This window comes from Gallus gallus, chromosome 19 (assembly GCF_016699485.2).
Source record: "Gallus gallus isolate bGalGal1 chromosome 19, bGalGal1.mat.broiler.GRCg7b, whole genome shotgun sequence".
In the NCBI taxonomy this organism is placed as follows: Eukaryota; Metazoa; Chordata; class Aves; order Galliformes; family Phasianidae; genus Gallus; species Gallus gallus.
In genome coordinates, this window is record NC_052550.1 from 4,268,901 (window position 1) to 4,285,720 (window position 16,820).

At 41.4% G+C, this 16,820-nt stretch overlaps 1 protein-coding gene across 2 annotated transcripts in view; it reads right to left on the reverse strand.

Moving 5' to 3' along the window:
* The window catches only part of MYL10 (myosin, light chain 10, regulatory), an 89,348-nt gene that overhangs the window by 31,727 nt on the left and 40,801 nt on the right, over nucleotides 1–16,820 (reverse strand). For both annotated transcript variants that reach the window (XM_040650052.2, XM_040650049.2), the window contains exon 2: nucleotides 14,745–14,894. The gene's annotated coding sequence lies outside the window, so the exon portion shown is untranslated. The remainder of the gene's footprint in view (nucleotides 1–14,744; nucleotides 14,895–16,820) is intronic.

A 16,820-nucleotide genomic window follows, 5' to 3' on the forward strand; every position in this document is an offset into this window, starting at 1 on the left:
CTTTGTAATCAGCAATTAATGCCTCCTCTTTTTTCTTCTTGCAAACCAACCCAGTGGCCATGACAGGTCAATAGCAGACAAGACACAACTCCTGCCTCATACCACGATCCGGTACAAGCAAAAGCATTGAGCTGACCATCTCTAAAATCTCCAGTAACAGGATTCACATGCTAAGTATAAATTCAATAACAATTGACTTTTTTCTGTCACTTCTTTGGCTAAACTTTTCAAAATGTAGGGTCATTTAACAGAGAGATGCAAAAATGCCTGCAAATGCACACAGCTTCATTTTCCTGTGCTAGAAAAGTCAAACTCCCTTCTCTCTGTCCCCAAGCAGTAATAAAGGCAAAACACTCATCATCTTAAATCACAGAGTCATAGAATGGCTTAGGTTGGAAGGAACTTTAAAGATCATCAAGTTTCAACCCCCCCCTCCACCATGGGCAAGGTTGCCACCCACCAGATCAGGTTGCCTGGGGCTCCATCTAACCCAGCCTTGAACACCTCCAGGGTTAAGTGATGCACATATCTCATGACCAGCCTGCTGCTTCTCACAGCTCATTTGTGTCCCCTGGCATCAACTGTTCCATGAGACCGTTTTGCCAGGTGCAGTTTTGAAATAGAGGTGTTCAGCATTGCCTACAAGACCTCAAATGTTTACACAGACTCTCAGCATTTAAAAAAATCTGCATCAGATCACTGCTCTCACAGTGGTTTTCCTCTTTAGCCAGGCTAAGCACGTATGAGATTATCTCTACAGATTCTGGGGACTACCGACCATTTGATGTCCCCAGCTGCCTTCTCAGCAGCCTCTGTTAGCAACAATGTCAAAAGGTGTTTTCACACCAGAAACTGTTCTGTAAAAATAATCAGTGGGTCTCATTCAGCTTCATTGAAAATGTGACACAGATATGGTAGAAAAATCCCACTCTGAGGTCTGGGGGAGCTGATGATATCAATAGAGGTGCCTCCTCTCTCTGTTCATAATCAGATGTTCAAGGCATGGATCCTGGCCATTTAATGATACCCACACAATGGATATAAATGGCAGTGCTGTCCTTCTTAGCTATGGAGGCAATCTTCAGTCCTGCTGGATTCCCAGCAGGAATTCAGGAATTCAGGAATCATGCCTATTCAGTTATGGTTCCTGAATGGAACAAGAAAAATGGGTAACTACGCTACAACACAGAAAACAGGGTCAGCTCTTACCCATGGGGGCTATTGATGACAGATGGAAGTCATGGGCTTAAACTGAAACATGAGAGACTTGAAGTTAGGTAGAATTATAGAATCACTAAGGTTGGGAAAGACCACTAAGACCACCAAGATCAACGCCAGCCCATCACCACCATGCACACTAACCACGTCCCTCAGTGCCACAAACTAGGAAGGAGTTAGCAGGAAAAAATCTCCATCTGGAAGAACAGAATAGCAAAAAAAAAAAGTTCCTCCTGAGAAGATGTGGCACTCAGAGGGCTTTGAGAAACATTAGCTAGTGGTTTTGAGTCTGGTTATGCTTTGGTTGTAATGAAGTTCATGTCCAGGTACTGCAGAACAAGCCTGAGGCCTCAGAGTTAGAATGATGTTCCATGCTGCAAGTGGATGAGGACCTGTGCGGTGCTTCAGGGCCTTATCTTCCCCACGTGTATCCCCAGCACAGCTGTGATGGCCACAATGGAAAAAGCTGTGCCAGGTTCCCTGCTGTGTAAATCACTTTTGCAATCATTTGGGCCGTGTCAGTTTACCGTGGCTAACCTGGTTTGCTTTTATTTATAAATAATACATCTGTTGCACAGTGGTTATAAATAGTATTTCATTAATTTTATTACTTATTTAGATATTTCCCTACAGGGCTAATGCAGAGTTGCAGTTGAGTTCCTGTTTCTGCTTCTGTTCTTCCCAAAGTTGAGGCTGCAGCTAAGCTGTATGGTTTGCTTGGAGCCGAGGCTGCGCTCAGCGGCTCGCCTTTGGATGAAGAGCACATTTGGTGTAATTAGATTTGTGGGTTTAGGTGTTTGGGGGTTATTATTTTTTTTTTTTTTTTAGTGTGTAACAGTGTAATAAAAAGAAATGGCTGTAATTTATAGCCTAGCACTTGGCAAGCGGCTTGTCTGGTCTAGGATTTTTTTAATGGCAGAAATTTTCAATTTGGGTTAGAATTTCAAAAGAGATTTGCACCCCCAACTATGGCAGGTGTTCAGTGCTGCCAGGGTCAGGCATTTAAAAATCACAAATCAGGCATGACAATGCCAATATTAACCTTAAAATGATGAGAAGATACAGGCAGAAGCTCACACCTATGGGTACACGCATGTATCCAGGTACCTCTGAATACGGCTACTGCTTTGTTCTGCACCAAACTCTCTATTTAAGTAAATTTAGTCTGTTATGATTTCCAGACAAAATATAACATTTGTGACACTGAACTTACATCCTCTAAACAAAAACATTTTGACATTGGATTAAATATCCTTAAGGCAATACATTTAAAAATATTTTATTTATCTTAATAGCAGCAGTTCGCTATGTGAACTTGGAACTAAATTGTCCTCTGTGCCACAGTACTGTGCCAGTTTAGCTTAGGAATTTGGGTTCCTTTTTTTGCATTTGAGATTTGCTTCCTTTGTGCCTTTATTTCCAAGCTTTTCTCTGCAAGAATGATCTGAAAACTTCCTGTTCTGGGTACCACACATTCTGAGCTTCCAGAGCCATAATCTAGCTCCAGGGACTGCAGACTTAAGAAGAACACTAGGCATGATATGAATCACACAAAAAAATTAAGAGAACTATGAATAAGGTGTGTTGTTTTTCTTTATGAAGAAAGCTCAGACTTTGCTTTCTTTGCAAGAGTTCAATCCTTAGGATAATGAACACTCAGACATAAAGAGAGCTTCTGAGATGAGAGCTTTCTGAAATATGTAATTGCACTTGTAGGCGCTGAGAGCCTTGGCAGAGCAAATACACATTAGATGGTACAAATGCCAGCATAACAAATGGAAAAGTTTAGTCAAAACGGATTACATGAGTTACCGTGTACACTGCACTCCGGTACTGCAAATGCATACATTGGGACATTGTGAAAGAGGGGCCCCTTTCAAACAGACGTATTGAGCCAGCCTGATCCAAAGCCATCCAGGAGCAATGGAGCAGTGTGCCACAGAGCCTTGCATCAAGTGCAAAGGGAAGCACGTGAAGAAGGCTTTGCAGGACTCAGAATTCTTTTGAGATCATGTCTTGCATTCAGGCACAGAGTGAAAAGTGCTGATTGTATCCCACTGTCCCCATGCATAACTGCTGCAAAGACAGATTTGCACTGTTTTCTTAAAGCAGAAGTCTACTTGCCTATGTTATTGTAATCCAAAAAAGTGATGCCTTGGCGCTGAAATACAGAGAAGCAATAGCACATTAACACCATGTTACTGGAATACATCAGAGCAGTTTTGCTCTGTGCTCTATTACTTACTACAGGGCATCTCAGTAACAACAGCACTGAAATGCTGAGTACTCCAGCTGAGGTGAAAGAAACATCTTAATGGGACACCCTGACATTTCTGCAAACCCATCTACATTCCTTCAAATCAACACAGTGATTGCCCTAGCATGAGGTCACAAAGAGCTGCGTAAAAACTTTCAATCACAAAGAAGCCCAAACCCCAAGCTAAAACATAACTCACAGAGGGATGGGAAATCATGCTGGGCGTACTAACTGCATGAACTTTGGAAACGATCAGGGGCACTGAAAGAAGGGCAGTTCAGAGCTCTCTGAGAAAAGCCTTACCAACCCTTTACTCTCATGATTTAAATGCTTAAAAGTCTCTGTTGGTCACAGAGCAATTTGTTTGGAAGGATTCACGGACAATGTCATTTGTTCTGGCTACTGGACCTGAAGCTAGCAAGGTGTGTAACTGTTTATTCAGTTTTAAAAGCGACACTGACCTTCTGGCCAGGCCTGGGACAGCTGCAGCAGACCTCCAGCAGAAAGACTTGTGTGTACAAGGGAACTACAAATGTGAAATTGGAATATTAAAAAAGGCATAAGGGTGTCATAGAGATTCTCTTTCCAGTTCCAATGACAACATGCTGTTCATATTGATTCTGTGGTGTGAGCTAGAGATTTAACCTGGCACCACGATGGTTATAGCACTACAATGCCTTTCTTTCATCTCATTCAAAGCTCACTGAATACAAGAAGTCCATCAATTGAATTAGAACATAAATAGAGTCATAGGATCATAGAACAGTTTGAGTTGGAAGGGACTCTTAAGGGCCATCTGGTCCCACTGCCTGCAGTGCACACGGACAGCCACAGCCCCATCAGTGCTCACAGCCCTCCAGCCTGACCCTGGGGGTGTGCAGGGATGGGCACCACTCCTCTCTGGGCAGCCTGTGAAGTGCTTCACCACCCTCATTGTAAACAACTTCTTCCTTATATCCAATCTAAATCTCCCCTCTGTTAGCTGGAAACCACTTCCCCTGATCATTGTGTAGAAACTCAAGGACTAAACATACAAGGGCCTATTCCACATTCGAGTCTTGCACCTGTACTACTAGGCAGTTCAGTTTAAAGTCACATTCAAAGTGAAAGCAACAGAGATTTTCAATGGCCTGGCCTTTTCATGCTGGAGTCTATCTGTCCAACAAATGTGAAATGCCCAAGGTTTCAGCAAGCCAGTAATAAATGGTGACAATGGAATCTCTGTTCCAGAGCCCAAGCTCTTGCTGCTTGTTAATATTTTGTGCTACATTTTTTCATTAGTACTTTTGTTTGAGTGCTTTGCTCAGCACTCAGTCACAATTTGACCCTCATGATTGCTCATCAGGTGAGCAATGAAGTTTGATATCTACTTCTAGCAAATTGGAGGCAATCTCACTCAAGCAAACCTACAACATTCACAGCAATCTTAGTGTATTTAGTCAGGATTTCATTGAAAAGTTGTGATTTCACTAAAAAAAAATGGGGAATATTGTACTTACAGTGGTTGGTTTGCTGATGGCAAAAGTTGCTGAAAAAGTAAGATTTTTTTCATGTTGAATCTGGTTACTCAGAATGCTCTTGTTTCTGAAGGAAGGTTTGGGATGTTTCCATGCTAATTCAGAGACAGATTAAATTTTGTGTCAAAGCATGTAAAAATGATTGTTTGTATTTCAATGTCAATAATAAATATTGTGTCAGTTTGTGAAGAACTAAACATAAAGCAAGCAGCAGCAAAATGGGAAAATCTTGTCAGGAAACATCTAAATATTACTTTTTACTCAGCTTGATCTCTGATAAGAAATCAGGGAAGAGTTAGACAGTTCAGTCATCGGTCACTTTAATATAGCAACAGTTCAACATATGTCAGGAGATTTAGATTGGATATTAGGAGGAAATTCTTTACTCAGAGGGCGGTGAGGCCCTGGCACTGCTGCCCAGAGCTGTGGGTGCCCCAAAGCTGTGCCCGAGGCCATGGATGGGCGCTGGGCAGCCTGAGCTGGTGGGGGCAGCCAACCCATGGCAGAGTTGGGGCTGTGAAATCTTTAAGGTCCTTTCTATGAGGTCCCGAACTGTTCTATGATTCTATGATTAGAAATTCTTAAAATGCCAAAGGGAAAGCATAAAGGGCAAAGAGATTTAGCAAATCATGTTGGTTCCAGTTCCTCCTGAAAAGGCTGTTACATCACCTGTGAAGTAGCCAAAAGAGTACTTCTTTCTTTTTTTTTTTAAGTGAATGCACAAAACCTTGACCAGTATATTTGCTCCTTTTATACATATAAATATAGGAAACTGTTCTGTTCTGCATCTAAAGGGCGATTCCCATCCAGCACCCAACTCACAGCATTGAGGTTAAATTGGTTTGGATGATATCAGCTACATGTAATTAAACCAGCAGCCCATGTCTGATCCTTTCTGTGACCATGTTAGGTGTTAAATTAAGGTCTGATTAAGAGTGTGCTGCTGCAGTTAAGGTCAAGGACTAAAGATCACAAGCTTTGTTTCATCTAATAACAATAAAGACTGTCTGGCTGCCAAATACCACAACAGCCCTTGCTCTCCTATCAGACTGCTGTCCAGCTAGAGGGATCTGATTTCACTGGTATCCCTTTTTAAACCCTACTTCTAAGAGGGTTTGTAGCTATTTCATCTGTGTTAAGCAGCACTGTGTTACCCGAGGCTATATGCTACGTTCTATATGATCAAAGCAGAAATGCAAGCAGCTTCTGACGAAGAGTTATCGTGGCTGAGGGGAAAAAATATCAAGGAAGGAGAAAAAAGATATAGTGCTACAAAATACCAGGTCATACCAACAAAGTAAACACCCACAGGTAAGTTCATAGCATGGGACCACACAATGGTGGAAACTGCTCATGTGTTTGCTTGGAACAAATCACAGGCTCGCCCCACCAGCAGTCAGCAGGAGAGATGTGTCAAACAGGAGAGATGAGAGATAAAAGCAGAGTGGTGAAGAGAAAAAACAGCGACTTATTTGCAGGATGAAGACGAGAATCTGTTCGTAAGAGCTTCTCCCTGCATGAGTGTTTTCCACGAAGACAGGTCAGGAGACATTAACAGATCGGTTGTTTGTTAGGAGAGAACAAGATTCCTGTCGGCCCAACGCAGTGCTCTCCCCAGACATGCCCATATGAATCTCAAACAAATGCAGGCTGCTGGGGCATGTTTGCTTCGCCAAGAGGGGGATGGAGCAGAGTGAGAAACCACATGGCCCCCAACTAATCTCTCACAGCCAGGTCCTATTGTATGTCTCCATACTTGGGCTCCAGTTTCACAGTTGATATCAATTCATTTTCCAAGAGTCAGCTGAAGTGTCTGTCATTCACTGCTATTGCAGATGAGTTAATAGATTATTAATAGAGCACTATTCATACCTGGAATGATGATTTGTGGGGGAGTTCCCACACCTCCTGGAATCTGAGTTGTGTCAGAAAGACAGCGATCACCACGGAATGACCAGGTGTGAAAAGAACTTCTATGTGGTAAGAGAAATGGGTTTGCCATTAGGAGTCAGTGTCTGAACCAGAAAGCAACCTCCTACTGAATTAAGACTTCCTCTACATCTTGTTTCCTACCTATCTGTGAAAATACTCTGCCTTTTCCAGTAATGCAGTGTGTTAGCCCTGGCTGAGTCTATCTAATGACAATGAGAAATTTTTCATGTGGCTACCTAAAGGCTCCAAACTCAAAAAATGAAAACAGATTTGATTCAGTTCTTGATCATTCTTCTTGCTAAACATTACAAATATTGTGCACAGAGAACCATAGTTTTAATGAAGTGCTGGACACTGTGGCCAAAGCATTTTTAAACTCAACAGTTAAAGACTGAGCACATATACCTACATTATCTAAATGATAATGCTGAGCCATCCTGAGTGGCTGCTGCAAGTCAAAGGAAGCTGCTTTTGAAAAAATATCATTAGTTTTCAAACTGGAGCCACTACTGATAATGTGCTGCGCTGCCATTTTAGGTACCAGAACTTAGGCACTGCAATCTGGATCCAGATACATTCAAAGGTGAGGTATAGGAGGCAGGTCAGCACAGTGCAGGTCAGCCACTTACTCTCATACAGGAGCAGTGTGATAGCACCAAGTCCTGACACATCTGACTGCCCAGGCTGAATGACCAGAGACCGGGTCACAAGCAAGGTGACTGGCAGTGGCTCTCACCATCAATCTGGAGTGAGCTCACAGTCCTGCTGTTGATAGAAGGATTGCTTTTGAAAACTTTCCAGCCTTGTCATGCGTAGCTGCATTACGTTATCTCAGTATCGGCAGTATTCCCCAAACTACACTTAAGCTAGTATAAGAGGGATTGCTGTACGTATTATGGTAATGTCATTTATTTATTTTGCACAACTGGAAAATTTAAGGGCAACCACTTCACTCCTGTGCTGTGTAGATTAGAGCATTCCCAGTAACACCTGCTTAACGGACAGATAGAAAAAAAGCCCTTATATTCCTTCTTTATTGCAATTTATTATTATAGCTTGAATGGTTCGTAGTGACTTCCTAAGATTAATGTTAATATTCTGATCGGAGACTTCCCTCTGGGCTTTTATTATGGGTTTTGAACATTCATTTCATTTAACGTACACATGGGAGCAAGTCTGGTGGTTCCAAAAATATTTGTAGTTGGAAATCACAGTGATTTTTTGTTAGGCTCAGTGCCAAAGAAATCACAAATCAGAAGTCTGTTATAGAGTAGTTCCAATTTCTTGGCACCAGAATTTCTCTTTATGTATGTGCATAGTGTGATATTTTCCCCAGCTGTATGGCACTGAAGATTTACTCAGATACGCATTGTTTACCTGCTTTTTAAGGTTTCTCGTGGACCTAAAGAATTTGTCTAGCTGTGTGGGGATTTATAGGGATTTTATGGACTTCCCATGTGAGGCAGGGGCTGCCCATTGGGTATGCATCTTTCTCTATCGCAGCTGGTGTTTTTGAACCAAAGTGTGGAGTAGAAATTTCACCCCTGATTTTTTTGGCTGGATCGATTGTTTAGTCTAGGAACTCTAAAGTAGACTTTTTAGGTGCTGGAATTCCTCTTTTTCTTCAGTCAGCAGCTGATGTAGTATGGTGCGCATCAGAGTCTAGATTCACATCTTAGTGAGCAAAGATTTATGTTCCTCCTAACGCTTCTTGACATTAATGAGTATTACAGACATGTATCCCCATGGATTAAGTTGAGAACATACCCCAGAGTGTGTGTGGAGTTTGTCATTAGGGCATCACACGATTAAAACCAACAGAGAAATTCCAAGGGTAAGGAAGCAATTGGATCTCTTCCCTTCTCTCTGCTGGAGTACATGTAAGAGATACACTTTAAATCTTCTCATATTTCCAGTCCTCTCACGCCAGTTCCTGCATTCGTTTTTAGTTGTTAATGACTTCAAAGAAGAATTGACTGCCACTTTTAAGACATTTCCCATAACAACGTTATGAGAAATATTTTGCTGGCAAAGAACATTTCTGTAGCTCTTTAATTAAGGAACTTCTATAGAGCTGGGGAAGAGAAGAGAGCACACTTTTCCCCCGCCAGCCATTTCAGGGATTGGATCAATGCAATGGGATGATCCTGACAGAACACTCCATTATCTAGGGATTGTGATCCTACATTATGGATCCCACTGGATGTGCCAGACTGTGGCACAGTCAGACCTGGTAGTGTGTCAGCTGCCATCCCAGAGGGTTCACTAACGCCAGGTGTATCAGAGCAGGTGAGTGCAGGAACGTGTGTGGTTGTGTTTGCTCTCCACTGCCCATTGCTTTAGGCTTGGGGCTTATTTCAAATGCAGAGTTGCATGGACACACAGTCAGCTGCATTATCTGTATATCTCGGGGACAATTCAACTGCAAGCCAGACAAACCAGGCACAAATAACAGAACCCTGGATGTAATTTCAGTCTCCCTTAAGGCCTTGTATAAAACTGACCTGTGAGATGGATTCAGTGCAGAATTTAACCCCCATAATCTACTGTCTACAACAAACACTCTGAAGTCAGGATCCTTGTATTTTCTTCATGATAGCCCAGCCGTGGAGTGGAGATAATTACTGTGTGTCTGGCCCATAGGGTTTTCTAGGCTGACTGTTGTCACACACAAGGGCTATTAGCTGATATAGACAGGATCGTGCAAGACTAACGGCAACATGGAAATAAAAATTCTGTGTTTTCCCATAGAGTCACTTGAGATCTTTTTGAGAGAATTTCCACAGGAAAAATCTGATTTATCTCACATGAAAGCAATAGTTCCTGGACCAGTCACTTCCCTTGAAATACACCCATTTCACTCTCCGTAAAAGAAGGATAACAATGCTTAGATTTTGAAAACTTTGAGATCTGTGGAAATAAAAGAGCTGCCTGTAAAGTGTTTAGAAAACTTCAAAAAAAGAAAGGTGCTACATAAATGCATATTGATTGCAGCTCTGGCACTCGTGTGGCAGTTCTGAATGCAGAATCAAAAGCAGAGGGGGCAGCGTGTGAGTCAGAATAAGGAGCTGTCAGCCTTTAGCCTGTATCTTAATGTACTTTGAAATGTTGCAGACATTCAGAGGATCTGGTTTGCCAATATTGTATGTTACAGTAATTACACCAACCTGGAACAGAAGTTTTCCTCCCCACTCCTGAGAGAAGGTAAAGCTCTTAGGGATATACATAAATGGAGCCTTAATCCCACCAACTTTAATGCATGTGCCTAATGCTAGGCAGCAGAGCGATCCCACTGGTTTCAATAGCTCTACTCAGATGCATGTGTGGAAGTGTTTGCATGCTTAGAAGTTAATACTAATAAATGCACGGTTCATGCAAGATCCCTATGTAAACAATCTATGTCTGCATCCAAGTGATGATTTTATTGCTGCTCTGTAGTTCTGTGTAGTGGCTTTGAGAAGAAGTCTTGTATTTTCTATAGCAGTAAATGTTTCTGATAGTGTTTTTCATTGCTGCCTCTTTGGGGGCTAATTAAAAGAAATATCTTTTAAATTTATTCATTGCTTGGTTCCTTGATAGCAAGAGGCACCTGGTGTAAACATTAAAAAGAAAAGCAGGCAGCAGCCAGACCTCATCAAATACTAGATGCATTAGGACATTTTATTTATAAATATCAAATTGGTTTTAATGACTTCAAAAGGAGGAAATGTCAGCAAGAGCATAATATGTGCAAGCTCAGTAAAACTGTCATGAAGATGCCAAAACCCACAAAAATCTAGAAACTGTATTTGCTCCCCGCTTCTCCCCTCAAAAAGCAAGTGACAATTCCAACTGCAATTGGCAAAAGTATATGTAAAGTACTCCAGGACTAGCCAAAACAAGCTGCCAATGAAATGGAGCAGCCCAGAGCAGGTCTGAATGGAAAGCACCATCCATGGTTGATCAGCAAAGAGCTAATTCATACTGAGTTGATTGATTCATTGAAATGAATCTTGAATTTTATCCCATATGATTTAATGCAAAATGCTTAAGGATGAGAAATCTATCCTTCTTTTGGGACAACATTTAGGCAGGCACTCCATTAAGCATATGCTTTGCATTCACTTGACTTCATTTTAGAAAATACTTAGCGCTGTTTCACTCTGTTGAGACTACAGACATCAGTAAGTCTGTGATGAAAAGTGCCTCAACATTATAATAAAGCGTGCATTCAGTTCAGTCCCAAATAAAGACACAATAAATCCCTGGTCAATAGACCATAGTAACACAACTGAGAACAACAATAATTCTTCTGAAAAAAAGAGTTCTCTATTCTTATGAGGCAAAATCTATCCTAAAGATAGATTTCGCCTTAAGGCATTTTATTATAAAAAGGCATGGAGAAGGATGTTATTTCAAAGGAGTAGCTTTGATGTCCATGAGATCATTGTCTAGTTTTAGAGCAGGATAAGCCACAGCATCATTTAGAGAACTGAAATTTTGAGCCAGGTGTAAGATACATGGCTGAGTCCAAAGAGGTAGAAATGTACCTGTTATAAGAACTCTCATTCAGTGCTATTAGGAAACTTAAGTTTCTGAGCTCAAAGGAATTTTGACCCAAGATGACTAAAGTGCAAACATTCTAACATAGTGAAAAGAGAGAATTCCATTGTAAGCCAATCTACTATGTGAAAGTGTGACAAAAGGAACATTCTTCACTTGTAGAGCAGAACTGACTCCCTTTAGGCAGGACTATGAAAGAACTGGGATTTTGTGCAGTAAGGACAAAGGGCCTCCTGGAATACCATAGGTGTGATCTTTTCAGAGGTCGGTTCCCAGTTATAAAGAAGTAAAAATCTGCTGACTTTTTAATCTCATCAGACATGCCCCATTTCTAGGGTAGGAAATTTCTCCCATGCCCCTGTAAACAAAATAAAGAGGCGGTGGTTTTTCATCCTGCCCTGACCTTTGGAAGAAGTCATCCCTGCCAGTGCTGCATTCTGGCACGAGAGGCACGGAGGGATCAGAGCCACCTCTGAATCACCATCGCACTTCCTGCAGGCTAGCACCTGTGTTTTCCTTGGAGGTGACCCCATCCAATAACTAACCAGGTCCAACCCTGTTTATCTTACAAGATCCGAGCAGTAGGATTGTTCAGACCTCCAAAATTAAATGTGAAACACTCTAATAAGTCTCAGAGGAGTCTGAGAATAAGCAACTGCAGCCAGGGAACACAGTCCCTGTGCAGAGCTGCTGTTTGCAGAATACAAGTACAGGATGCTATAGCAGGAACTCTCCGTTCCACGTTTTAAGTGAATCCAGTGACAGGACCTTGCTAGGTTTAGGATGAGAACAGGTCTAGACGAGGGGGAGCAGCAGGGACTGCAACTTATGAGGTGACTCACTCCTACCAGCCCTATACGTGAGCCTTCTGCGTCCACCAAGCCAGGTGACATTTAACCACAGAAATATTTAACCTACTTTTTACAAGGATGTACATCATTGACCAAGATAAAATACAAGGATGTGGGAGAGTCAGGATGCAGCGTTTTCAGAGCAACTCTGTATAAAGAAAAAAGGGTAATAAAAAAGAGGTCTTGACATAAGGAAAACATCCCAATGAAATTCTGCCTTTTAATCTAGGCCAAAACCTCTCTTCTCGTTATCTTCCCTCCTTTTTAATCCTCTGCTGCACTTAGCTTTTTTATACTCCTTCACTTCTATCAACTTCACCTGTCTCAAAGTCAGTCAGTGCAAAGGCTGTGGTTTTAAAACACAGGGACATGAGCTGAAGCACCAAACTTCTTGGCTTCTCCTGAGGTGCCAACTGTTCAAACTGTCAGCAACTTCAAAGCAATCTACGGCTGATCAGTGCCTTTATAAAATCACTTAAATGCCCAAAAAGGAACATAATGCAAGAACCCAGTGAATACTACTTAAAAAAGGATCTGATTGAAGAGCCAGTATTTCCAGTAGTGAAAATGAAAAGCACTACACTCCATGGTGAGGGAAAGCACTTGGAAATCCAAGAACTACTTTTAAAAAAATTAAATATCTTCTGAAATATGTAATTATTTTGGTAAATGATATACAAATACAATTTTTAATAATATGTTCACCCAGAGTTCTAGGCCCTCCTCACAGAGAGATGCAATATTGTGCAATTTTGTGCATTCAGTGTACCTAAATGCTTGTCCAAGTTTGATCAAGCTCTCATCTACTCAAGCTCCACCAACGCTGTGGTGAAAGAATAACTTCTTATATTCATTGCCTTAGGGAAATTCAGTTCAAGAATGACCTAAACACCAAACTTTATCTTCATTGAAAAGCCTGAAGAAAGACTCTCTTGCATTTTATTAATGCCTCTGCTAGGTGGAAAGCCCTCATAGGAAAATAGTTTTTTCAGCCTTTCTCCTGTTACCATTTTCCCCTGACATCTGTTCATCACTAAGCCAGCAATAGATTCAATATCATGCCATATTGCATGTGAACTGCCAAAACACTTTGAGAAGGAGGAGTTTGCTAAGTGTACAGAGAGATGGGCAAAGCCAATCATGTCATGGTTTAAGCCACCTTGTTGATATAGGAGGTTTACAGCTGTCATTAGGGAAATGGAGAAGGGGGCCAGTACTGTAAACTCACACCAGTGACAGCTATAGATCAAGAAAGAACATCTCAACACATGGCAGGCCTTGACTGCTGAACTCTTGGACTGAACTTCTGTTAATAATTTGCTGAGCTTTAGTCTGCTGCTGGTAGCAAATACAGTCAAACCAGCCTGAGGTCTTCACGAGATATGTGTTTTGTCTGACCAGAGTCATAGATTAAAGCCTAGCAAGTCTTCCTACCAATGGCATCTGGAGCTAAAAGGGTCAATCAACTTATATGTCCTGTGTTTAGTAGATATTAAAGGCAGTATGGAGGCCTGGATGCTATAGATGTGATCAATGTCTTTGACAGACAGGACAACTCAATCTTGGCTGCTGGAACAGAGATTGCTAGGTCACTGTTTCCTGAGCTCCCAAGAAGCACCCAGCCACCGCTTGTAACCATTACTGTACATAGAGATGAAGCCCAAACAACAACCGTGATGCTTATATATTTGAAATAGCAATACTGGTTTCAAGCCTTGCTTCTCCTTGGCAAGACATATTTTGAACAGAAAGATTTTTTTGTCAGTGTTCCTAAGGAAGAACTTGAGACAGTTTTTTGTGCAACAGTTTCGTGTAGCTCCTTTGAACCTAATGAAGCTACAATTGTAACATCTCTAGAAGTTGTTCCTAGTGGTTCTGAATTCAGGAAAGACTGCTGTGTATTGAATCTGTAGCCTTAGTCTTCTGTGTAATTGGTCAGAAGGCACAACTCTTTTGAACTGTTCTTTTTTTTTTTTTTTTTTTTTTTTTTTTTTTTTGTAAGTCTTTGAGGAGACTGAATCTGGAATTGATAACAGCCTACAGTGCTGGCATGGTGGACAGTGCCTAGCATATCAGGCTAGAACATTAATTGGAATATTAGATATTATGATATGCCTAGAGAGGAATTATTTCAGAAATTGCAATTGATTTTGCAAGGTAAAATTCTCATTGCTGTGTCCGTATTAAACTACAGACTACTTTTTTTTAGCATTTCTTTTCTTTGACTGACTTCAAGCTCTTTCTTTGGGATAGCATTTCAGTTTGCCTTTCCTAACTTAGATAAGTTTCCCAATACATATTTCATTTTTCTTTGTTTTTCTCTAGTACAGAGGAGGGAAATCCTCCTGGTTTCTTCTTCTCTAAAAACACACTTCTAATATGATCCAAGGAAACTACCTAGCTACATCCAAAAAAGGGTTTTCTTACTTTGCCTTCCAGCCTGAAGTGCTGCTCAGATCTCTCTCACTGCAAGAAACCTTCCCTTCTTCTGCTATTCATCATAGCAATTTCACAGGCTCTCTTCAGCTGTTCTCTCCATGGGTTGGTGAAGCTGGTACAGTTATTATCCTCTTTATCCTGTACAAAGTAAAAAAAAAAAAAAAAAAAAAAGGAAAAAAAAGATTATTTATGGATAACACTGCAGACCACCCATAAAGCAAGAAAAATTGAGAAAAAGCAGTTGTTTTCATGCTCAGGGCAGTTATAAGCATACATAGCTTGGATTAGACAATCCTTCCCATTTGACTTCTGTTCCTTCATAAATATTTGTAACTTTGCTGATAAAGCAATGCTGAATTTCTCAGCTGGATTTCCATGTGGACAATAAGCTGTGGGACTGGAGTATGGATCTCATGCTAAACAAGATTTCTTGAATAGTCAGTTGTTCCAACCCTTTTCTTGGTCATGAAAAATATTTTCAGGAATCAAATGGCAGAACAAAGTCATTATATACAGCTGCTTTAACTGTACTATTGATTGCCTGTAAGGCCCATGCAATGGGTGATAAGGGCTTAAAGACATTAAAATAATTTTTTATTGTAACCTAAATGCAGATGGCTCATGTACAGGAAATCACAGCATTGCAACTTTAAGAAAAATATTATATGATTTTTATTCAATGCACGGAATCAGTCCTGTTGTACTGATGAGCTTATGCTTTTTTGTGCTTAGAAGCTTCTGAGGACTGTCACTTGAGATAGTTAAGTGCTGAGACGACATAAGGAAGCACAAGCAATTGTAACCTGAAGGACAGAGCAGTGTGAGCAAGAGTTATCCCGTGGCTGACCAGTCTTGGGCTTTATGCTTAACAGGTAGCCAGAGACAGCCTTCACACCAGGATAAACTGTGGCCAGCAGCAGGCCAGTGCTGGTGCACTGGCGCTCTAGCTGGGTAAAGATGCTAGCTATGAGGTCAGCACCCATGGCTTGCCTCTGACCCAGCTTTGCATTTAGCCCAACACATTTTGCAGTGGGACGCCTGGAGGATTACCACCATCTGCCATTCGTACATTGCTTTCCAAATCCAGCTCTTCAGAGCACATAACGTGCATCCAACAACAAAGCCACAGGAAGGTTTGAGACTTGGCTCAGCAGTCAACACTGTATGAGGAGACTTCTAAGTTCATTAGTTTGCAATCATGAGGTTTTTCTCAACAGAAAAAGAAATGATAATTTTAAAAATCCCTCTTTAAGAGGAAAGAAGCATAGGAAGATAGGGATAATTTCAAACTTCAGTTTTACAGTTGTATACCTTACTGAATGAATAACAACACTAAAGTATCCCTTTTGTCCCCAGATGTCCAAGTACTTTACAAAGGCAACAAAAACATCACTGACACCACTTTACAGCAAGGGAAATAGGAGCAGAAGGGGGAAAGTTATTTGGCTGAGAATCCCTCAAGAGACCAGCTGCAGAGGTAGGAATACGAGCAGCAATGTGCCAAGTAGGAAAGCTGCCCCAACTACATGCTGCCTGTAATCATCACATTTCTAACGCCAATAAAATCTGTGTTTAGCATTCTTTGTCCTTCTGCTCATGCAAGAGTTGTTTAGAACTCTCTGATCCCCTTATCTCTCCTTCCCCTCCCTTTTCAACTTATACATTCCAAGTTAGTCTTCATTTGACAGTGAATCATAGAATCACTCAGGATGGAAAAGACCTTAAAGATCATCGAGTCCAACCACAACCTAACCATCCTACCCTAACTCTAACAGCCCTCTGCTAAATCATGTCCCTGGGCACCACATCCAAATGGTTTTTAAACACATGAGGTGACTCAACCACCTCCCTGGGCAGCCCATTCCAGTGCTTAACAACCCTTTCTGTAAAGAAGTGTTTCCTGATATCCAACCTAAACTTACCCTGGCACAACTTCAGGCTGTTTCCCTTCATCCTGTCACCTGCCAGCACTGAGAAGAGACCAGCCCCACTCTCGCTGTAAGCACCTTTCAGATATTGGAAGAAAGCAGTAAGGTCTCCCCTCAGCCTCCTTTTCCCCAGACT